Genomic DNA, 26549 nt, shown 5'->3' with positions numbered 1-26549 from the left:
CGTACCAATCTGTACGCAGGTGAAAAACATCTAATAGTACAGCATTTGTATTGCCAATAAATATAATCTAATAAAATTGTTAAACTATTTCCTCTGATAATATAGTCATAAATAGTCTTTTAAATCTTCAATTCAAATTCTCTATAGACGAATATATTCATAATTGATGAATATATTCTTGAAAGTGATGAATAAACATGCATTATTAGTCTGCTTCTTAATTAAATTTAAAATCTAACTTATAAATTATATTTAACCTACTCTCATAACAAATATTATTTGAACACTTCCGCTTTACACAAATTTATGAACGATCAATAAATTTTTAAAATTTCTCAAAATATCTCAATATGAATATTGTAATCCTTTTAATACGATGAAAGCAAATTAGACACATGTTTGAGGTAAAGATATGATGTAATTAAATCACAAAGAGTGAATTTTATTTCGAAACACAGAGTTAGATATTTTTTATTTCTCAAAAACAACCATGAGCAATATTTGTAAACGATGTTTATGAGAATTGGGTCGAAATATATAAATATTATTAAGAGATTATTGTAAAATATAAAATGTACGATTTAAATTAATTATACATTTATATAAGATATATTTTATTTACTTAAGGTATTATAAAGTTTAGGAAATTCGAAAGGATTTCGAAATAAATATTTAATAAATTACTGCCGTGGCATTATATTTCCCAACATTTAGCAACGAGTGAAAACATTCGAATAAATTGAAACAAATTTATACTCTTGAACAGAACAATAACATTGGTCTAATCATTATTTCGTAAAATCGTTAGAATAAGTTTATAAATTCTAAGTTCTGAACATAGAAAAAAGCGATACATTTTTAATTTATTAAATTATTACTAAATATTATTATTTTAATTTAAAGGTTTTGAGAGGGTAAAAAACTATTGAACTCGAAAGAGAAGATTTAAATTATTTCTTAAGTTGAGTATTTGAATACATAATATTTTATCCCTAGACTATTGATAATACCTTGTTTTGATTCCATTTAATAAATTCGTGATATCGACACGTTAACAATTTCCTATATTTTTCACACTGCTAAATACTAAATTTAATGCATTTATGTTAATAAACTTTTTTCTAATTTTACCAAAAGTTTATAAATAAATAATGAATCTGTTTTTTTAATTATTACTTATAGTTTATGGAATCTCTAGACTTATTTCATTTCTTACTTTAATACTACAAGATATTGGCATATGTTAACGATGTACCAAAAATTTAATAATATTATTTATAATTATTATATAAGTAATTAGAAACGTATATTAAAGTTTTATAACTAAAATTAATTTTAAAAAATATAAAATTATATCATAACAAATTTATAACGTTGGCAGTCGTTGTCCAAACGTTGCTGCTAAAACCTCTCAATGGAACTGAAAATGGTGTCATAAACATGTTATCTAACTCATTATCTATTAACGGATGTTTTGAACTTGTTGGTTTTAAACTATAAATATAATGTTTACCATCTCTTGATCGGCTAAAGTTAGAAGAATTCACAACTACCTCTTTGTCTTTAGAATTTGTTCACTAGAATGCTTTTAAGTTAGACCCTCACTTTAGGACAGTTACACAGCAGGTTTCCGTCCTATTGGGAATAACATTCTTCTTTCACAAACCTCTCGCTAATGCATGACATAATGCATTTCTCTTTTAACTTCAGGTACACAAAATTAACCGATTTATTGGCAAAGAAGACATGACTCATTTGTTTAAAAGCTTGGAAATCACAATTAACGTGGTATAACAATATCAAACGAGGATTATCAGATGCCGAGAAGCAGCAATTATTGAGATTATTCAGTAATTTCACATTTTAAATATTTTTGCGTTAATAAATCAAAATCACAAAATATTTGATAGTTAGCAAGATTCTATAACCATATAAATTTATTTTATGAATAAAGCATTGACGCGTATCATTATTTGTATGTAATAATTATTAGTTATATCAGCTTTGAGCGTATTCGTATTTTGTATATCTTGAATTTCTGCAAAATGTGAGGTAATTTTGATGCTTTTCTCTTTATGTTTGCTTATATTTGAATCCAGTATAATTAAGAATCTTCACATTGTATGATTTTAGTTTAACATGGTTTAATAAATGCGAACGATCTTCCTTTATATAGACGCTGACTTTCACAGGAACAAAAAATACGTGAAAGTGATTTGATGTTATACGGTTTTGCTCAAGACGATTATATATTTATCAATTAAAAAAAACAATAATATTTTCTACAGAATAATTAAATTTTCTAAATTATTATTTTCATAGGGAAATATGCTTAATAAGATAAGATTTCAATTTGCATGGTATTTATATCAAACCAATCTGCCATCAAAGATCAGGAGATAAATGTCTTTGAATCCAAAACAAAATTTCGCGTGCGAATCTTACTTCTCATTTTCAACCAAACAAATTACCTACTCGTCAGAAAATTAACCGCATTAACAATATATAAACCCCAAAAATATAATTTGATGTTACCATAAAAGTCAAATGAAATATATAAAAAAAAGAAACATATCTCAAGAATGGGCTTCCTATTTGCTTAGTAATTCTACAGGAACATGTTACACCGCTTCTTTCTATTTAATACTTCTGCGGCAGTTCTGCTTTTTGTTGCAGATAACGTATCACTGATGAAAAAAAGTGGCCGCTTTTAGCTCTAGTACAAAAGGTTGATTGTCGGACAAGTTACTTTAAAAGGTTAAGTGAGGTTCTCATTAACATAGTGTTCCTATCACATTAGCATTTAAAATCCACATCACGCTATTGAGCATTAGTGTTGCGTGCAGGATATTTTGGCATGTGCGACACCGGAATCGTATTCATTCCAACGAGGCGACCTTGGATTGTGAACCATAGAAAATCGAATTTTTGTTCTTTCAAGACCAGTGATTTCGCTTCTAATTCTTTTATCCAATAAATTATCTGAAACATTATAGTGTTTGAGTAGATGATATATGAAGTTTATTGTTTTTTAACTGCTTACAATATTAGATAACTAACTGTATTTACGCCTCAAAATACAGGAATATTGAAAATACGCGAGAGCGACCTTTGAGAAAGACCTTGAAGTTTACAACAGTGGACAGTTCAAGTAGAAGATAGCTGTTTCAATTTTGTTCCAAGACCCGGTTTTGCTGATCGTACAAAGCGTGCATGTACGAAGACGGACGGCAGTGACCCTCAACAAAATACAAGTTAATCGTGGAACTTATCTTTTCCCATTAAATGTCTATATCTAACTTCAAAGGTAAATGGGTAAATTTCAATTCATGACAAAGGTAAATGGGTAAGTTTGAATTCATGACAAAGGTAAATGGGTAAATTCCAATTCATGAATTGTGGTTTCGAGTATGCATCACATAATTAAAGAGTTTGGGTATCATTCAGTGTTTGTTTCTATAGTCTTAGTTCTTATTAATCTTTGTTTATTTGCAATAAAAAAGATTCAAGAGAAAAAATTAATTTAGATGGCAGTATTGCCGAATTTGCATGTACGAAACAAAGAAAAGGCCTGTTTAATTTATTATTATATTTATGGGAATAATTATAATAGTACATGTTATTTAATAATGAAAACTTTCTTAAAAAATATTTAATAGGAACAAATTGATATTTGGCTTTCCTCTAAATATCATCTAACGGTTGTTATGTGAAGAAATACTCTTATTATATTTTGTATATGTGAAAGAGTTAATTTCTTTTTTACGAAAATTATATCTGTCATCAGTTGACGCTTAATTTAGGAATTTTACTGACAAATCATTAAATTTGTCTCCTATTCATTAAATACATCACTCCTTTTACTTCCAAAGCAATGTTTTTTTTTACATTAAGAAAATTGCAAATATTATAAATTTTTTATATTCTTGTTTAGTAAACGAATGAAGGGTGAGGTGGCGATTTCATCTCTAGAAATAGCTCTGACAATATTCTCCAAATTTGTCCCATGGGGGGCTCATAATTGAAGATGAGAAGCTTCCGGCATGGTGCTTGGTTCTCGCCACCCTTGCAAGTACATGAAAAGGTGATGTCAGGCTCCTCCCATCAATGGCGGATGTACTTCCTTAAGGAAGGGCTGTACCGTGGGCGGTGAGGGTCCATAGGACTTATCCACAATTCCTGCCAGTGTTGTTGTTGCGGAGGTCCTGGCATTTAAATTTTTCCGTATGCCTTCCGGCGAATCGGTATAATCAGTTTGTGATGTGATATCCTTCAAATTTTCATAGCATATCAACTCAAATGCTTTTGGCAATGGATTCACATACAAGCGGGGTATACTGCGTTATCAGGTTTTCTCTTACATTTAATATGCAAACATATTAAAAAAAATCATCTGGAAATGATTTCTTGAGGACCACTGATTTCTGCTATCATTTGATAGATACAAAATCATCAATAAACAAAATTATTTCAGTGGTATAACTGCTCTCTTTGCACCTCTTGTTATAATAAGTTTTTGGATATTGGCACAACTATCTCTCACAAAGTATAACAAAATCAATCAAATCAAATTGCGTTATTTCAATTAATCAAACCAAATCGAGAAATTTCAATTAATCAAACCAAATGGAGAAATTTCAATTAATCAAACCAAATGGAGAAATTTCAATCAATAAGTTACAAACAAAAAAAGTAGGAAATATCTTAATCAAGATGAGGTAGTTTTAATCACTTATCTGCTAAACTATAACAACGTTCCCTACCGCGCATATTTCACGATTTCCCTAATATCTAAGGTTAAGCATTCATATCTGTACGGCCTTTATTACTTTGTTTCATTCAACATATGAATTAAAAATTCATACATACATTTGAAAAACAATCTAAGTTTAGCACTTATATAACTCTTATATATTAAGTTTTCAATTTACATTATAGAAAATGTGCGAATAAGAATCCTTAATCTCGATAGATTTAGTTAGATAAAAAATAATTAAATAGTATTTAATTTATTTATTAAAGGATCAAAATCCAATTGCTCTAATAGAGTGACTTGGGAGAAGACACTTTCAAAATAAATTATTTCTAAGCCCTTCCAAACTTGTTACCTCGATCGAAAGAAGATGTCAAATTATTTTTCTCGAAACTGTTAAATAAAATCTTTAGGGAAATTCAGCACGACAACAACGCTTGGTTGTAAGTTTCGAAAGAGACAGCTTTGTCAGCAACTATCATGCGCTCATTAAGATGTTTAAGAAATACATCTCTTGGGATGAACAAGAGTTTTAGTTTGTTCTCCAGCTCGAAATTTGCTTCGAAATTTTCAGACGCATTCTTCAAGTGTTTTCACGTTCTTTATAAGTTAGGGATGGATTTTCTTTGAACTTAAATGTTTTTGTTTAGATGCGTTTAGAATAATAATTAACAAAGTAGGTAATTAATTCTTGATAAATAAAACTGGCATTTCTATGCTGTCAAATGTAGGAGTAATGACGCAGAAACGAAATATAACTTTTGGGATTTAATGGCTGATTCTGAATCTTTTTTATATTTTGGAATTTGATTTTGCACAGCAGAATTTTTGAATAAAATTATTTTAAATTGTGTAAAAGAAAACTTTAACTGTACATTTTCTGTCAAATATTAAAATCAGTTGGGACTATTAACCCTTTCGCTCATAAATTGAAGATTTTAAATTTTATGCTGATATTAAATACAGTCACAATGCATTGGGGGATATGAAAATACATTCCATGAAAAAATATTGAAGATAAAATTCTAATTTATCTCTCAGAAATGGCTTGTTTAGTGTAAACATATTATGAGTGATATTTAAAAGTCTATTTGCTACTTGAAGTATCGAAATGAACTATTTAAAGATAACGTACACGTGAAATATTTCATTGCCCATCATAAATTGATTACTATAGTATTCCAGTATTCTACAGTTATTTTACAGTTTTATCGTATGAATTTTGCTTTAACTCTTTGAATATTGAAATGTCCGAAACGTCCGTTCATGTAAAGTACGATGATAATCTAAAATGCCGAATATTCCGTTGATATCAAGAGAACATATGTGATTGACTGAATGTCCATGAAACATGTTGTATTCTTTTTAGTGGCTCACACTTAAGGAAGGAAGTACTTTTGTACAATGTAAGGAACTTTTGTACAACGATTTTTTTAGAAAATGAGCTATATTTGAAGGAAGGGAGAGGGTTGTGAATTTTTCTATCTTAGAAAGAAAAGGTTGAGGTGCTTCAAGGTTCTGAGATCCCAGAGCTTCGTAGATCGTAGGTTGTACAAGATCTTAATTATTAGAATGCTTCTTTTGTTAAATACTCTACAAAATTAGAAGCAATGCCTCTTCGTACCATCTCTTTCCTAGTCTAGTCCTTAATATCTGAGAAACGGTCTTATGTCAATGAAAGTCTCCGTGTTAACCCTTATCGTGGCAAGATTGCTTTTTTGAAGAAAACCAAAAAAAAAAATGTATATAGGTAGCTTATTTTATATTTTATATATTTTTTTTATATTTTATATTTTCATATTTTATATTTTTATATTTTATATATATTTTTATTTTATAGTGGTAGTATATTTTTATAAAGTTGTATGTATGGTATACTATACAAACTGAACATAAGGGTTAAATAATCTCTACAGTGAAACTTATTATAGGAGTGTAGTTTAAAATATTATATTAAACTACTATATTAACCCTTTCTAAGGCCGTGGGAAGTATGTTTCCCACCAAATTTATCAATCTTTGTATGAAATTATGTAGGTTGGCATAAGTTCTGACAAATTTTTCTAGATAGACAGAAACTTAGATGCTTCAGTTCTTTATCTCACACAAAATGATGTGCCTTGGTTTGTCAATTATTAATTAACCAAATTAATTAATCAAATTAAATTTATCTAATAAGCTAAATGAATCCTTTTTCTTATTCTAATTTCAAGCCTAAAATTATTTTAACATTAAATGACCAGAAAAAAATGGCCCTTTAAAGGGTAAAATTCATAGTAAATAATAGTATATAAACTATGATTTATTTCGAGATTATTCAGAATAATAGCATTTTTAAAACTTCACTCTGTGTATTGTAATTAATATCAATCTTCGAGGTTTCTCCTCAACTCACTTCAGTTCGGTGGAAATAGGTGACTAGGTTGAAAGTAGTTGATAACTAAATATATTGCGGCTAATTCGAAAGAAATCAATTTTCAAAAGCAAAGAGAGAGGGAGATTCTTGTAGTTTAGGTTTAAATAATAAATATTTTTTAAGCAACAAGGCTTTAACAAGCGGTTACTCAGAAGAATGCAATAATATGTTGCAAGCTGAAATATCCAGCTTTCATCAGACAGATAATTTTTATACCAGCAGAAAACAAATATTGTCACTAATTGTTAATATAATCCGTCTTAAAAGACCGGTTTAACATATTAGTTAGCATTCATTTAAAAAAGTCGATATTTAATTTATTCGAAGCGAAATTTAGTTTAAAACTGTTTTCTCTAATGAGTTTATATTGCTTAGCAACGAGAAAAATATAGAACCTTTACCTGAAGAACTGAAATTTTATGAAGCCGAAATTTAAAATTTGAAATTATTTTAATTATTTTAATCGAAGCTAAATAATTTTGCAATGAAATCCAGTCGCAAACTCGGATTTTAAGTAAATAATTTTGAATGCATTTAGTTATAGACATTACCGGTTTAAACAATATTTGTGGAAAAATTTCCATACGTTTATTATTACTAGTTATATGTCCCGAAATTTATTACTCTGGCACAAGATAAATATTTTACAAGAATAAACTAATTAACCCTTTGTGAAAACGATTCAGCAGAGCTAATGAATATATTACGTAAACAAGTACAATATAAAATTCGCAGTTCTCCACGAATTCCCTCAAAGAGTGCAAAAGAGTATTAAACAGTATTCCCATTTCGCTGTGTTATAATGCAATTCCCTTGAATTTATTGATAACTATTAGCTAATTTTTCAAAATAATCGCTAGACGGCTATATGGATATTTTGAATTTTTCTTAGATTAGTAAATTTCGCATAGTTAAACTGAAATCCATGTGACTTATATGATTATATATGCAGCCCAGTTGATTTACATATTATAACTTCTTTCAATCTAATTCGTTTCACTTGCAGATTATGAGAAAATGGGTCAATTTATGTTCACAAAATAAACGCTAACTCACTCGCGCCGATTTAAATTTTACTTCAATTGCCCATCTTGCAATAGATACTCGTAACGTAAAATGTAATTCCTTTGGTGATCAAAAGAATTTGATATTTGGATACATATTTGCTTCTATAATATAATTTTGAAATTAAAGCCTTAATTAACTTCCTTCGCATTTATTCATTATTTAGTTCTAATTTACTTAATATCATTTTATGTATATCATAGTAATTAACATTTCTTAGCTTTATTAGTATAGGTATAATTTAATATTTTTAGGCCCTAATTATATAATTGACATTTTTTATTATAAAATATTTAGTTAGTTTTATTGAACCGATTTGTTAATCGATATTAAGTTTTATAAATAAATCAGTCAATTGAAAATATTAATGTACATCAGTTAATAATGTACATCAGTTAATTGAAAATATTAATGCACATCAGTTAATAATGTACATCAGTTAATTGAAAATATTAATGTACATCAGTCAATAATGTTCATCAGTTAATTGAAAATATTAATGTACATCAGTCAATAATGTTCATCAGTTAATTGAAAATATTAATGTACATCAGTCAATAATGTTCATCAGTTAATTGAAAATATTTTCTGCCTGAAAAAAAAGCAAAACTCTATATTTGTTGTGAAATATAGAGTTAAAACCTCCTTTTGATTTTTCAGTCTGTTTTTAATAAACTTTAGATAATCAAATAAGAATTCGCAAAATGTTTGGCAAAATAATTGTCTTTCTCTTTATTATCCAAAAGATGAATAATTACGTCTTTTTTCTACTGAAAAAACATTGCATCAAATGTATATACAGCATAAGATAGACGCTTTAAATTAAACTTATTTGTAATTTAGAAAGTTCAAGATAAAATATCAGACGGTTTGGAATGAATATTGCCTTCATATAAGATATCTGTTAATGAATATAATGCTTTCTAAATAACAAATGATAAGGAATTTAAACATTAAGATAGACATTAAATCTAAAAACATATATTGACAAGTGGCTTTAATTGAAAAAGGATTTCTAAGATAAAAAATGGAGAGTATGTCCAATATACAAGTCACTACATGTACTAGTGACGCACAGAGCCTGTGGAGATGGAATAGCTTAACATGCAATGCCTGTTAAAGAACGTATTACTCAGGCCTTCCGAACACGTACAGACAGATTTGTATCAATAGTGGTGTATAATTAGATAATAATAATTCGTGCATAATTAGAGAGCCTTTTTCTTCGCCCGAGTTTCGAAGACAAATGAAGTGTCTCATGAGTGGCAAATATTCTCAAATAAATGAAAGGAGGAGTCATGCAAGACTATCAGATAAGAGGTCAAATGCAGATAATAGATTTAAAGTAGAAGTAAAATCCAGAAAGATTGTTTTTGTAATTTTAAGCCCAATTTTCCCTTTAACAAAACCAAGATTTTAATGCCTATGTAACTATTCAATAAAGTTAAGCAGAACTTTTCTCCGTTCAAGATTGTAAAATGTGGTAAAAAAATATGCTTTCGTCAAGTTTCTTTATTATTATTATTATAAAGAGCGAATGTCATTCAATTAGTACCAAATAAATAAATACTTTCCCATTCTTTATAAAAGTCCCATTGCAAAGAAAACTAGAAAACATCGCAAACACATTGTAGTCTCTATCGATATTCTACGAATAAAAGAATAGACTTCAGGATAAAACGAGCATTTATTTGTAGATGACTAACAGACAATGCTGGAAACTATTTCTGTCAAATGTCAGGAAATATATATTTCTAATTCCTCAAAGAAAATATAAGTGCATTATTTCTTCTAAATCTATCAGTACTTATGATATATTTGGATATTTTTTTTCTTACGACTTATATTTAATCAAACAATAAGTGGAGATGTATTGTTATTAGAAGACTAACTGTTTCTATGTTTTGCAACATTTCAATGTATTTCTTTATGGTGAGTGAATTAATTCTTAATTTGTTATAAAGAAATATTAATTCGAAATATTGATGAAACTGAAGATATTTATTAAAAATAAGTCAACTCTACGGCACTCCTTCGATATAAACAAGTATTTATCCAGTAATAAATATTTTTTCGGATAGTCCATCTTCAAGTAGCTTTTGCGCAAACGAATGTCTTGATATAGACAAGTTAACATAGAAATAATAGTTTCTAGTTTGATTAAATTCTCCGTCTGATTGCTTTCGTTTCGAAGAAACATAAATCCCATTTAATCTCACTAAAATGAAACGTAATCAATTTACTGAAAAGCTTTCTCTTGCGACGAAAGTAGTAAACTCCAACATCGTTTCTTATTTTATCGGTAATTATACGGATGTACTGAAAAGCATAATAAAGTATACGGACGAAGGCGATAGAATTCTCATTCAGTATTTAAACAGGAAACATAATGAAGAAATATATATATATATATATATATATTTTAAATTAGAAATATATGCTTGATTTTATATTCTGTTTGAAATTTTACATGGTATTTGCTAAGGAGATTAAAATATTTGTGATTTTTTTCGTTATTACTGAATAATAAGTGAAATTTTTAGAATAATTGTATATAATTCTACGGACATACGACATCTCAAAATGCTCTTCCAAAATGGATATTCTAGTGAATGTATCTGAAAATGCTTTCTCATTTTAACACGTTCGCTGCCATGGTTTAAGCCTGCAATTCGGACCATCTGTCTAATTAGATGACCTTTTGTGCTATGTCTTAATAATAGTAAAGAAGGGGGCCATTTAATTACATAGTAGGCGTGAATCACAGGTGAGTTACTCGGCATCAAAGATGATGATCAAAATATTAAATCTAGGATCTCTCCAGATTCCTTTGGGCTCTCTATACTTGTCCCTCTTTAGTAATAAAATCTAGCCATCACGCAAAGATTTATATATTAGACTAAGACATTAAAACTGGTACAAGTAATAGCCTAAAGGCATAGATATTAATTCGACATCGAGAATGCTTTAATGATAAGGCAGTTGCTACTGACCATATGCAGAAAAAATTAAATTCTCATGGTTGAAAGGATGATATGCAGTCGAAGTAATTCTATCAGTACAAAAATGGGAACTGTCAATATACAGACGAAAGTATCCCTCATTTCAACAAATGTAAATTGTACCACTTCATTATCTTCCCCATCTGTTAGAAAAAGTATATCAGTTTGAATTATATACTATAAATAAGGATTTATCATCTGTTGTGGATTACAATAAAATGAAAACTGAATAAAATGAGGAACTTATGCAGATGGCATTCCACTTCAATGGCAATGGTTTAATAAAATGTAAAAATTTCTAAATGCAAGGTGTGTTTGTAATTACATTCCTTTTAGAAGATTATATTGTTGAAATGGATTAGTCGAAAATCGGTAAGTGAATTATACACCAGATGCGCTAGAGGAATCAACAACAGTAACAATAGGCCTATGTTACAAGAAGGAAAGGACAAACTAATTGAGTATACAACTGGCAAAGCATCAGAAAACAGTTGTGAAAGTGTGTAGACGAAGGTACCCAAAGCTTTCGTTGTAGTCCATCAATAGATTTTAAAAAGTGATGGGCAATAGTCAACAACATATCTTAATTACTCTGGTTTGCTACAGTGTAGCAAGGTTCTGCAAATAGGTCAACTTAATTATTAATGCTCATCAATTCTATGCTTCAAAACACCTCCCAAATGAACAATTTAAAACTATTTCTTGTTTGAAAATTCCTTTAATGCATCGGTCATTTAATTCCTGTACCAAATTTTGTATCAATCCACTAACTGCTTTCATCTGGAGGGGCCTCTAAATTCGGGAAGTTTAATTATAATCACCTTATATTTATCTGTGATAATATTTAATATTGTATTAAGTTGAATACTTCTTTCATACATTTAGATCATAGGTTCCCAAAGTGGTCCAGGTGGACCCCTAGGGGTCCATAGGAGACCACACGGGGGTCCACGTAGACGTGAAAAGAAAACAGGGGTCCACAAGTTGTGAGTGGGGGTCCACGAAAAATTTTCTGGTTTTCATAATAAAGAACAAAAATTTTGGCTTGGATTTACCTATCAACGTAGGCAGGTTGCATCATTCACTAGGTAGGTACTCAAAAATATTCGAGACTCAGTTCAAACACAGAATTGAATAGAACAGTAGATAATAGTACAAAAGTTCACCACATGTCGAGACTTGCAAAGTGCCGCCCGCTCGTCCGGGATGCTACTTTTTTTTTCTTCTTAACACACCCAATTTAAGGTGATATTTTTTAGGAGTTTTGGGAACACAGTAGAAATGTAGCAGCAGGGGGTCTACCGAAAACAGTAAAACTTTGAAAGTGGTCCATGAGAAAAAAAAGTTTGGGAACCTCTGATTTAGATAAATCAGAAAATAAGAATTTTTATCGTAGATATTTAGAAACAAACAGTTTTTTGATAAAACATTAGGGCATGAATTTAAATGTTTTATAAATACGTCACAGTATTTTAGTCATTGTGTAATATTTTAAATTATTGAATAAAATTAATAGTGTTTACTGAATGAGATTTTCCATTGCGCTCGAACCGCTACCAATTACACCACTAAGCGACTACAGATTCACTTATTTTTGAAAACTAATAATTCTATCTTCTAATTATCCTGTAGACAGTTTTATTTTTAGAATTCATTTTATCACCTCATGTTGGGTAGTTAAATTTGTTGACAATGATATGAAGCCAGAATAGGTTACCCTAGGGTCTATCGAAACGAGAGACAAATATTATATATAAATTGCTTCAAAACAGTTGAGAAGAAATCCTCAATTTCTTCTTAAAAAGAAATCCTTTAAAAGGAATGTTTTCAATTTTCATCCATCCATAATCCAAAGATAAAAGAAAAAATTGTCTACATTGCCTATTACACTACTTGGTATTTATTCTTTATCTAGAGAGAAACATTAAATAATCCGATAAAGTTAAAAGTGTATTTACATTGATAATTTATTCAAGGTTTTACTACAAATTCAAGAAACGGCCTAAATTCTATAAATTATTTATTCTGCAGAAGTGACATTCTGGAAGATTAGGAACACTCCTCCGAATTTTCCTAATATACTATTCCTGGCAAAACCCTCAACATTTTCCGACTTTTCCAGAACATTCTGACAATTGTAATAAATAACTCCTAACTATTTATTCAAAACTAGTTTGTATTTCTTAGAAATATTCAATCTTTGTCATTTATAAAAATTGTCACACTCCAAGTAAAGTATACACAGCCACTAGTCTAATGTTAAAATATATAGTTGGAACTATTTAGGCGTCCTTCAAACGTCAAGACAAAATTTTGTAATTACTTTATGATGAATAATGTTGTAGATTTTCTTGTGTGATTATTCATACGTCTCAGACATAAATCTAGGTGACTTCAAAAAGAAGTCGCCATTTTTTTTTTTTTTTTTTTTTTTTTTCCTCTTCAAGTAAAGAGTTTCTCTGCTGGAACGATTGATATCAAGGAAGAAATTCAGGAAGATGGATGACGTTTGGTATTTGATGCTCTCGGCTACAATGGATTTTAATCTTTTTTTTCTTAAAAAGTTTTTTTACGGATTAAAAGAGTGAAAAAAAAACTTATCGTGAAAAAGAAGACCGCAATACTTTTCTTGAAGGAGCCACAAATATCGGCAATTTCGCTAGAACAGCTATTGAAGGGAGCAAAATCAGATCGAAGAAGGAAATAAAAAAAAATCACAAAGAGTATCAATCTTAGTAATTCATATTATAGATATTTTGATAAGATTTATTTAGCTGTCATTGAGATGGAATGCTTTCATAAATGTTTTAGATCGTTGGATCTTTTATGATTCGAGGAGCAGACGGTAGCTAAATCAATAAAAAATTTAAAGAAAATAGTTTTTCCTTATTTAACTTTTCATTTGTCGCCCCTTATTTATATCACCCACTTGAATTGTTGACTTCTTGTAGTATATGCATCGTCTATCCTAAAACAATTGTTACTGATGCTTTTATTTTCTTAAAATACTATCTGGTGCTCTAATTAGAAGGTGATCATACAGCTCAAATTACCTAATGATAAATTAAGAAGCGATGTAGTTTAAGTAATGAAAAAGTTTTAAAAAATACAAATTTTACCATTTAAATTTATAACGAGTAATCATTATCTTTTCAGCGGTGACATGTTTTTTTTCCTTTTTTCTTTTAACTGACTCTGTGTGTAATTACCATATTAAAAACCAATACTGCATTAGTTTTTGATCATCATCTCTTGTCTGTAAGATTGTTGCTATTGTTATTTAAGTTGCATTAAACTAAGCTTAGGGCATAAGTACTAACACCTTTTTACTTTACTAAACTATATAAAACGATTAATCGATCGAAAAATACTGAAACGTTTAAATAAAAATCTACAATGGTTTAATTAAAATCTAGAAATGAGAAGAATAAAATAAAAACCAAAGTTTTTTGTTCCAAAATTTTTTTTTTGTTTGATATTTTTGAGTAATCTTTGTTTACTTGATCATTTTGTAAATTCCGACTGTAATCTGACACTAGATGTCTAACCGTCCCTCTGGTATTGATCATCCATTATTGTGAATTAAACGAAGTTTTCATAGAATACTTGATATATCTATGAATTCCAAGTAATTTTTGTTTCAGATTATTAGTCATGATTGACTCAATTATTATTTTTTTAATATAGAAGAAATTATAATACACGATCATGGTAGTTAAGTGATTAAGATCGTATTTTTACATTTAATGCGTTTAGAAATTTAAAAATAAATCATATGAAGGTTACAATAAAATAGTTTTTTCAATATTTCAAACGAATGCTTCTCCCCACACAAAATAACAATGTCTATTACATTCCATTCGTTTCTGGAGTTCCAGATTACCAGTTAGGGGCGATTTTACCCTGCAAAGGAGTGACAAGTATTGAGCGTATTTCCGGTGTTCGTTGAGCCATGATTTATGTCTCTTAAGATCTATTTTATTTTCTCCAAATGATTTTCTGGACCCTTGCTATTTTATTTTCAATTGAAATTTGTATAGTTATTCCTTATATGGTTAGTTCAAAACTGCGGATTGTCCGTGACTGTTACGTTTCCTAATTGCGATAATAAACGAGATTTTCTATATTTCAAAATAAAATGTATAAACATATCTCAAGGACTGTCTTTCACCTCACCCCTATTTTTGCAAAATCAATATCTCCTGGCACATGCGCAAAAGCGAGGAGATCTTCCTTATATGAAAACAGGTAGGATACATACTAGTTTTTATAAGCGAACTTTCATTCTATTCGGAAAATAAGTACGGGAGTAAAATTTGAACAATTTAGATTTTTTTTAAGTATTAAAATGCCAATTTCAGTGGTGCTGTTGAGTGTTAAATTATTGTTATTATCTTTTTAATTCGTTTCTTCTCCACTATTAATTAATATCAAATATATATATATATATATTTGATATTTACTTATAACGGATTTTACAGGTATTTATCTACGAATAATATTATTATGTAAAGAAACTAACAATTAAAAATTAAAGCAATTTTTATGAAACTAACTTAAGGCAAACATTTCCGGAGTCAAAATTATTAAAAAAGAGAAACGTTCTATTTAGAGCACGCTATTGCTGCTACAACTAAAACACAAATGAACTTATCCAAAATAGAAATAAATATTAAGTTTAAAAGCAAATTTGAATTAAATGGAATAAACAGGAAGGAAATAAAGAGTCCGGCCTGAAGACTTTATCAAGAATTATCCTCCAACAAGGATTCAAACCAGGGAATTTTTCTGTGAGGGGGTCTGACTTTTGTCAAGGTTAAGTTTAGAAAGCAAAAATTAATTAAATGGAATAAAAAGGAAAAAAATAATTAATCAATTTGATTCATTTAATTCATTTTCGCTTTTAAACTTAATATTTATTTATTCTATTTCATATAAAGATAACTCATAATTTTTTTCCACACCTTCTACAATTTTCTATTAAAGAAAATATTTTATTTTATTTATGGATTATAAAATACTATTAAATTTATAAAAACCTCGAGAGCAAGTTTTTGGTGAACAGCAACTCAAATATCAGAAGCTGTTTTCAATTAATTTTTTTACAGACATTTTGAAGGATTAAAGCATTTGACGTTGGGAAAGCAATTTTTTTTTTTTAATTCAGTTTTAAAAATTCTATAGACTTGCATTTTTTGTAAGAATTACTTTTTTAATATGTTTTAGATTTCATAGAATGTTTTTGAAACATAGAAAATACAGAAAAATAATTTTCTATGGAAATGAAAAATAATTATCTAGCCACAATTTTTTTTATCTTTAAAATATTATTTTTCATAATTGAATGCAGTAGTTTTATCATTAAAACTAAATTAATAAATTTTTAATATACTTTTCTTAGTTTTATTTACTTTATAGTATGCTAATACAATTTTTTCTCTCCTTTTCTTTTTTCTCTAATTTTCTCTTGGTAAATATTCGGCAGCTTATTTTTACTTTAGAATATTCCCATATAGATAAACTTCAGATTAAAATTTATTGAAAATTTCAAATGAATATTAAATTTCACTTTCAACATGCGTCATCAGAGGTTTTACGAGAAGCAAACTAATTAATTCTCAAATTATTATTATTATTTCTTTTTTAATCTAACATGTAAACTAATTCAGATAATTTCTAGGCTGTACGTTTTTATATTACTACACCTAAAAAAAGAAATATTCGACTTACCTTACATTTACAGCAAATTCTTCCACGAAAGCTTCTCTTATTGTTGGAAATACTCAGCAAAAATCATAAAAAATTAAATACTACTTACTTTGATTCCTTTTAATTTAGGTAAAAGCTCTGTTTTTAAATGTCAATTCTTTGAAAGCACAAAAATGGTATTAAATATTTTGTTCTTTTATTAGGATTTAAAAATATGAAAAAATTTTAATATTTTAAAATTAGCAAACATTAAATTTTCATTTCAAAGTTTTTTCATGTGCCTTCCTTTAAAATATTATATTTCTATTCTACCTATATTTAAAACTCAACATTCAAACAATTTTTTTTTACTTTGTTTGATTTGCTTTCATTTTATTTGAAACATTAGAAATCAAACATCCTATTTGATCTAAATAATATATAAATAGATTTTTTTACTGCTTATACTCGATACCTCGTTAAACAAGCTAAATGATTTTTTTATATATATATATAAGAAATATTAAATTTCTATTAATAGCTATAAGTTGGAAATTAAATTTTATACAAAAAAATTGTGAATATATTGAAATATCTATAAATGAAATGAAAAAAGGACCATTCTTTAGAAATGAATTTATAAAATTAATTACTTGACTCTTTAATTCTAATTTTAATGAATTATTATTTAAATTTTTAAATTCATTAAATGAGACTTTATAAATTTTTATTTGCTTTATTAATATTTACATTCGTATTTGACTTAATTTAATGAATATTCAGTCACCCATTCAAATATTTTTTTTTTCCTTTACATTTTCCAGACAATGTAAATAAAGAATTTCAAAATTAATTTTTGATTGATTGATACTCATTGGTTGTCTTTGATACTCATTCAACCGTTTAGAAGTCATAATGGCCAGAAGGATTAGGACCGGGCGATGGTGTTATAGTTCTTATTTAAACAGAAATATATCGTACAATATTTGACTTTTATTTCTCAGAGATACTTTCATTTATATTTTCAATAAAAAGTCAGACAATTTTCTTTGAAGCAAAATAATATAAACAGTTTTTATAAATTTAAACTTCATAACTTTTTTCAAAGATGCATTATTTCCTCAATTCGCAGCTGCTTTTTATTGATTACATAGTATAATGAAAAAAATCATTTCTCTGCTTTGAAATTATATGTTTGAATTATCATTGCGATGTTAATGTATTAGAATTATTAATCAAATTTAGCATTATTCTTTTTTCTTTCTTTATTTTTGTTCATGTAGAGCCATTAATGATGTATTTACTAATTTCTTATATTGTATAGTACAATTTCTGCTCATTTTTATACTTATTCTGAATACTTTTCTGAATTATCAATGCAGTGTTAATGTGCTAGAATTATTAAACACATTTTACATGCTTTCTTTTCTCTTTCATTATTTTTGTCCGTGTAGCACCATTAATGATGTACTTACTGATTTCTTATATTGTTGTTCTATTGTACAATTTCTGCTACATTTTTATACTTATTGTGAATACTTTTCTGAATTATCAATGCGGTGTTTATGTATTAGAATTATTAAATACATTTCAGATTCTTCCTTTTCTCTTTCCTTATTTTTTGTTCGCGCCATTAATTATGTATTTACTGATTTCTTATATTGCTATTGTTCAGTATAATTTCTGCTACATTTTTATACTTATTGTGAACACTTTTCTCTTATTCAAGCTGCTGCTGTTTTTGCATGTTTCAGATTTTTATTAGACTAAACTGTTTTATCTACAACATTCATGTGTTTTTATAATTTTTATTTATTGTTGTTTAATTATTAATCAAATTGTTTAGTTATTAATTGTGTATAGGAAAGTGAATACTGATTGATATGCTGAGAACTTTCATAACTAAAATTGCTTTATTTTAGCATTTTCTAACGAAATCAAGTCGTATTTCAAAATGTTGTATTTTGAATCTACATTATATTGGCTTTCTTCGGCACTGCTTGTGTTTTAATCTGTACATCCATCAGGAATGATCAAATTATTAACTTATCTTTACAAATCTAAACTGGACATAAATAAGTGTTTGGATTTTATATAAAGAAGTAAAGAAAATCAAACTATTTTTTTGCACTCCAACTACCATTTTTTATCCAAATTAGATTAAATGTCCATTTACAAGAGTTTATTTAATAAATTTAAATCTTTTCCTTGAAGAATATTTCAAGATTTATCTCTTCATGCAAAGAATGAAGAGCATGATCGGACGTATATTTAAATTTTATGTTTTTCTTAGTTTGTTGCGTATTTGCTGAATTTTTTTATCTTTGGTCATTAGTTCAATCTTTGGGGAGAACATTAAAATGTTTTATACAGTTATTTTAAAGGAAAAAACTTATTAAAGAGTTAGACTTTCAGAAAATTGTTCACTTGACAGAAGACTTCCATTATGAGAAAAACTTGGATTTTATAAGAGAAGCTTGAAATGTTTGAATATTGCCCAAGATAGGCAATATTCAAACTGTTAGACTTCCGAAGCTGCTCGTCAGCGGCTAATATTAAAACTGAAACAGTCACATTATTTCCGGGAAATATACAAGCTTCGAAGCAAAAGCGAAAAATTTCATATTTTAGCATTTTTTTTCTTTGATATTTCAAGTGAACGACACATACATGTAGATTTCTTGAGACTACCAATATTAGAATATTCATATCTTGTGCATATCTCCTTTGTATGTAAAATAAATCTTTATATGTAAAATAAAATAATTTGGTTTCTATTTTTTAAGAAGTTACACTTTTTTATATTAGCATTTAAATACATTTTAATACCATTTTACATCTTTAGATGTATTTCCTAAAATTTTAATTTTTGATAGAATTTTCTTACGAAAGCTCTCTTATAATAATATCTTATACATTTTTTTGTTCAATTTTGGTATAATAATTTCTCAACTTGTTCTGCAGTATTTGAACTAGATAATAACTAATCTTTTCATTTAGAAATAGTTTATAGTTGTTTCAGTGCTTCACGATATGAAAAAAGGGAAAAGTTAGTGTTCTTTATCCGTCAAATCCCAATTTTAACGAAGGAATAGAAATACAACTTATTTATTAGTTCTGGAATTATATACTATATTTCTTAAGCTATCTGCAAAATTTTAAGTTAATCATTTGATAAACTTTTAAACTAGAAGATTTTTGCTTTTTACTTTTTTTTAGCCAAAAAACACCTTTCCTTTTTTTCCAAACTTTTTTCTTAAAAATGCCACTTAACATGTATGTTTTTGGTTTCATAGATGTTTTTCCAATTCTTTTTAGGCAAGTATTTAAAAATGTAGCTATTTTCGAACGTTTTTCAAAAAAAAAAAAAATCACCCCGAACGTAGTCACATACCTTAAAACAAATAATATAGGGTGTTCATTAATTATTGTCGGGGTTTCCGTACCTCATAACTTTCGAATAAAAAATATTACGCAAAAACCGATTACATATTCGTAAATTACAACTCAAAGAATTTTATTAATGATATTAAAATGTAAAGCTTGCACAATTTGCACTTTGTAGGCATTCAGTTGAAGGCGGTTATGGAGAACGTTCCATATCGTCGTATGTGCTCGGTCTTCCCGCTCCCTTTCGGTGTAGAACGCTACCAGTTTCCTGAAATTGTGTTAACCAGCGTCTGATAGAATTATCCGAAGGAAGATCTTTCTTGTACGTGGTCCTGAAGCGACGTTGAGTAGTTATGACTGATTTAGTTTCGAAAAACCACAATACACACATTGCTTTTTCTTGCACGGTCGCCATTTTTATTTATGACGTCATAATTACCCAGACTGCAAATGCGCTAAGATCGCATTGTTGCCACGTAAAAATCTTTGAGTTGTAATTTACGAATACGTAATCGGTTTTTGCGTAATATTTTTTATTTGAAAGTTATGAGGTACGGAAACCCCGACAATAATTATTGAACACCCTATACTTTTAGAATAGAATAAAACTAGGTTTCACAGTAACGTGAATATAATCTCACATTTCCAGAATCTTTTATATTATCAGAATAAATAAATCTGCATATTTCTTATCATTATACATTGATTCCACTAAGAAGATTTAAATATATTTTAATAAATTAATTTTATCCACAGATAATATTGTTTTTTAAATTTTACATACCAATGTTTAGCGAACTCTAGCTATAAGATTAATTATGATTTTAATTAATTCGATTTATTGATACGACGCAATGTTTTGAAACTACATGAAAAAATGATTGGGATTGGACTTCATTTGAACTGTGAATAGATTGTGAGAATGACACCTCAGTTACTTAATTTACACATCTCTACACATCTAATTACTACTTAATTTACACATCTCTACACATCTAATTACTATTTAATTTACACATCTAATTACTACTTAATTTACACATCTAATTACTACTTAATTTACACATCTCTACACATCTAATTACTACTTAATTTACACATCTAATTACTACTTAATTTACACATCTAATTACTACTTAATTTACACATCTAATTACTACTTAATTTACACATCTAATTTTTCTTAATTTACACATCGCACTAACATGAAGACTTTTGATCCACGGTGACAGATGCACTTCTATTGTGTCTATTAAACAATTTACAAGCAATGAAACGAAACTCTTTGCTCCATTTTTGGATATTCTGTCGTATATTAAGCAATTAATATGATAACATTAATTCATAAAGCTTAATTTTTAAGTTTATTGTTGACCAAATCTTGCATTTATGCTACAACATCATTGAAAATATTATCTCAAATTAATAATTATTTGTAGACACTAAATTAAAAATGAATAAAAAGGAAATACAAGTATTAAAAATAAATATTTATTCCATAATTGTATTCTTACTACTTTAATGTATTAAAATTTTTATAAGCCAGAGAAATAAACATATGTATTAAGACATTAAGAGAACAAACTTTTAGAAAATGAAGGTAGCAGATCCACAGGACGCTAGAACCAAAAAATAACAAAGGATATAATGAAAAGCTTACCTTTAATCTTTGTTTAGCATTATGCATCAAAGTCAAAGATATAAATATGCAACAGTACACTTTACGTTTTGAGGATTCATATGCTTTCCTATATCTTCATTTGAATTAACATTACTTTGCCTTCCACATTTTCTAATATCAAAACTTTGTCTTAATTTTATTCCGTAATTACCATAAAGTTCTGGGGATCGTTTAAATTTGCATCTGTCTACCCACGAGAAAAAGATAAGATTTTGTGATAGTCTTTAATAAAATATATTGTGTCGCGAGTTTTCGGAGGTGATTCATAATACTAGAAACTACGAATTCCATCGAATCATCAGAAATATAAATAAAATCTGATGGTTTATGTGGAGTCTGCAAACGTCGCTCAATTTGTCGAGGGCTAATAAGAATTGCTAATTAGATATGTGTTTTTGAATTTCGAGAATAGATTACATGTCGAGTAATTATTTTATTTAAAAATAAGAAAATTTTTCAGGTGGATTTAGATATTTATTGAAAATAAAATTGCGTTAGTATATTTTTCGAATATTTTTGCTCGAGTCGTCTATCTGTATCAAAAGAATTTTTACACCTACGTCATTGCTTTCTATTTCAATGTTATAACTTTAAATGAATATTTGAGACTTTTGCCAATTATATAAATAATTGTATTCCTTTCATATAAAACGAATGCCTTCTGGAATTATTTTGAATAAAATTTCATCAAAGAAATTGTCTGTTCCATTTCAGACAGGATATAATGATGTTTTCAAAATAAAAATTAAAAAAAAAATTATTTGCAAAATCAATTACTTTTGAATAGTAAAGATGGAGATTATTCTGTGAGTATACTATTCTTGTATATTTCTATCAATGCAGGTTAATTTCAGTTCAGTTTAATTATATTTACATTCTGTTTCAAATAACCAAAGAAAGACTATTTATAATCAGACCTCTTTATTTTGGAACTTCATTAGATAACGAAGACAGCATTTGAGCCTGCATCTCCTTTTCCAATGAGCTTCAGACCAATTCTGGCAATTCTTCAATGGAATTGGGTTTCGAAACGGGTAGCTTTTGGTATCGCACCTGAAACCATGCCCCCGTGACCTTCATTAAAGGTTAAGAGAATTGACTAATTCGGTTGACACATAATTTTGAGGTAGTTAAATAATTTTGAATTCATAATTTTTCAGCCTGTATCATATAATAAGGCAAAACATCAATCTTCCTTCCCTCCGGAAATTTTCATAACTAATTAATTCACAACTAATTGATTTTGGCCAATTTGATTCCAACTAACTGATTTTGGCAAATTTAATACCAACTAACTGATTTTGGACAATTTAATATCAACTAACTGATTTTGGACAATTTAATATCAGCTAACTGATTATAGCCAATTTAATGCCAGCTAATTGATTATGGCCAATTTAATGCCAGCTAATTGATTATGGCCAATTTAATGCCAACCATATTTGTTTGAATGCCAGTTTTTGTGTGATCTAGTTAGGAACCTGTGATCCTGTGGTCTCTAAACCGAGAAGCTGCCAATAGATGAGTACGTTGCAAAAATTAAGAGGACTAAATAATACATGTTGTTCCATTTTCTAGAGAATATACTATGTTCACAATGGTGTAGTCAATTGGAGAACTCAAGGAAGATGCGCCTTGCCTTTGAAATGAATTTTAATACAATTCGAGAATTTGAAAAATTAATTTTCTACATCTATTTCATTTATTTTCTCGATAGAAATTATAACAAAAAGATTGTATTTGTCAAAAAATTCGATTTTAGATATTTTGAAGAATTTTCACTTTTTAAACCTCTATATGCTCTAAAAATATTATTGTAATTATTTCTATATCTATGTCAGTCTGCCTATGAACACTGTAATTCAAAAACGCATTGAACTTGAGAGATGAAATTTTGTGTGTTGTTTTTGTCAGCCTATGAATATCATTTTTTTAGATTTTTGAGATCTTTTGCAAGAAATTTATATAAATGAAGTTTATCTGCCTTTGTACTCGTGTGCGAGAGAATGCAATAACTGAAAACCGTAAATGTGTGCATAGAGATAAGTATATAATTTTATCATCAATGATATAGATGCTTGATAAATTTTTCTTCGTATTCGTCTAGAAGATAGCCTATTTATTCGTATGTATGCGAACACAAAAACCAACGATTCGGATAAATGAAATTGGCATGCTGCTTTACGATCAAGATTATAGATTTGTGTTAAAATGTGAACCCATCGTTGAAAAGGAATACATAAAAAATTCATTTTCGGTTCTTCTTCTTCATACAACAAAATACTACACGTTGAATCATAACACGTACGAGGAAGCCGACTCACTATTTCACACTTGCCGTAACCGTAGAGAGTTTGCTACCTCTATCTCCAACCCTATATCCCATGATATGATCAAGGGGTGCCGATTCTTATTAGGAGCCCCCCAAAAAATGAGCAATATTGTTTAAGTATTCCAGAAAATCGACAGGAGAATTTCCGACGGATTGAATTGAAATGCTTTGAAATCTGTCCAACTCAATAATGAATACTAAAATCATTAAATGAATGTTTTCAGTCTTAAAAGTAATTTAATGATATTATTCATAGACCTAAGCTTATTAATGAATGATTGAAATGAAGTTTTTGAACTCGATGGTATTTAACCTCCAACCATTGCTATTGCTAAGAGAAATTGGCATTGCGAATAAACTAATAATTTCTGACTAATAGATATAGAGAGAAATGAATTATTGCACAACGGACACAACGGAATATTTTAAATAGACAATAATTACAGAGGTGCGCCAGACTTTTTACTTTTGATTATAAGTTACAAATATTTTAAACTATGGTATGGGTATATTATATATATGAAATAATTTTTGTCTGCCCGCTTTTTTAAATAATTTAATTTTTTAATCATTTGACTTCGCTTTATTTTCTGAATTGCGGAAGCTCTTGTTTTCTCTTGTTACATTTAACATATGTCGAATCAAATATGTCGTATCAGCAAACTCCCTTCTAAACCTATATAAGATCAAAATACATTCTCACGGGTTTCTAGTTTTTTTTTTGTGCTTTGCTCCTCCGATTGCATGTCCCATTGTTCCTAGTTCTCTCGATGAAATAATAATAAGGGATAAAAATTTATCTTTTTCCCTAAAAAGGGGAAAATATATATATATTTTTAAAGAACTCTACGTCTGCAGCTTAAATCAAATAATGTTTTATATGTATATATATTAAAGTGTAAATTTTTATAATTCTTTGTATCATCTGAGAACAATACAATATATTCGGACAGCGTACGAAAGAAATATAAAAGTTGGCAACTAATTGTTTAGTAGTTAAGTCACAGGATAGATATCTCCATAAAGAACATTCGAAGGGGATATTGATTTACTTAAAATAGAAATTTCATTTCAAAACGATAAATAAAAAATAAAGCTGAAATTATTCTCTTTCGTAATATTCCACAAAATTATATTTTGTTCGTGGCGTTAGCTTTTATATTAAAATTCTCATAGTCCGGATTTGCAGTTTTGTAGCGAAACGCTATGTGACTATAATGCTGTTTCTGATCACAATTTTAATATTAAACTAACGTTATGTTCCATCTTTCCATCCTCTATAAATTTTGCATAAAATTGCAAAAGATTTGATAGATTATTTCTTTTCTATTTCGTGCTATTCTTAAATGTAAGGTAAATTCCAGTTGCTTATTCAAGAAAACATTTTTCAGTAAAAGATTATCTTTTGAAGGTTTTATTATTATTATTATTATTATTAAAATTCATGCAGTCGGATTTTCAGGATAAAAGTAATTTCTTTCGTCTAAATTTAGGATAACTTTATGTAAAATTTCAAAATTGGTAGTTTATTTTTTTTAAAAAATAAATAAGAAAAAGCTTCTGCAATCTTTAAAATGATATTTTTTTCTGAAATCCTTGTATCAGTTTATGGTTGATTAAATGCGTGTCCTACTTAATGGAAGGGGCACCTCGTGATTGAGGATGAGAAGCTTCTGGTATGGTGGTTGGTTCTCGCTACCCTTGTGGGTACACGAAAAGATGGGGGTCTGGCTCCTCAAATCGATGACGGGACGAGAACTTAGAGAAGGGTTGTACCGTGGCCGGTGATGGCCCTTAGGACTCATTCGCAGTTCTCGCCGGTGTTGCTGTTGCAGCGGTTCGGTCATTCAAGTTTTTCCGTGTGCTTTCCGGAGGGTCAGAGTAGCCAGTTTGTGGTTTATTAAATGAGTATTCCAACTTGATATAATTTAAGATTCTCACAAACATTAGTGTTTTAACTCACCGGGAAAATTATTTTCTATCAAAATCTACGTAAATTTTTTCTTTCGCAATTATAGGACTTTACAGAATGAATTTAAAGATCGTTCAGCTTTTATACTGCGATAAATGATTTCAATAATTTAACTGACATACATTATTTTCAGAATTTGTTTACTATTGTTAAAAACTAATTTTTGTTTGAACATTGTTGCATAATGCTATCTATCCCGGTCATATCCGACATCAACAAGTCTGATGCAAGACTACTAAATAAATAAATA

General features: G+C 28.4%; 1 protein-coding gene across 1 annotated transcript in view; it reads right to left on the bottom strand.

Moving 5' to 3' along the window:
• LOC129960652 (protein O-mannosyl-transferase TMTC1-like) overlaps positions 1-26549 on the bottom strand; it is a 295526-nt gene that overhangs the window by 113156 nt on the left and 155821 nt on the right. The gene's annotated exons all lie outside the window — the stretch shown is intronic.

This window comes from Argiope bruennichi, chromosome X2 (assembly GCF_947563725.1).
Source record: "Argiope bruennichi chromosome X2, qqArgBrue1.1, whole genome shotgun sequence".
Taxonomy (NCBI): domain Eukaryota; kingdom Metazoa; phylum Arthropoda; class Arachnida; order Araneae; family Araneidae; genus Argiope; species Argiope bruennichi.
Note: the sequence above shows the minus strand (reverse complement) of the source record. Positions and strands in the feature narration are given on the sequence as shown.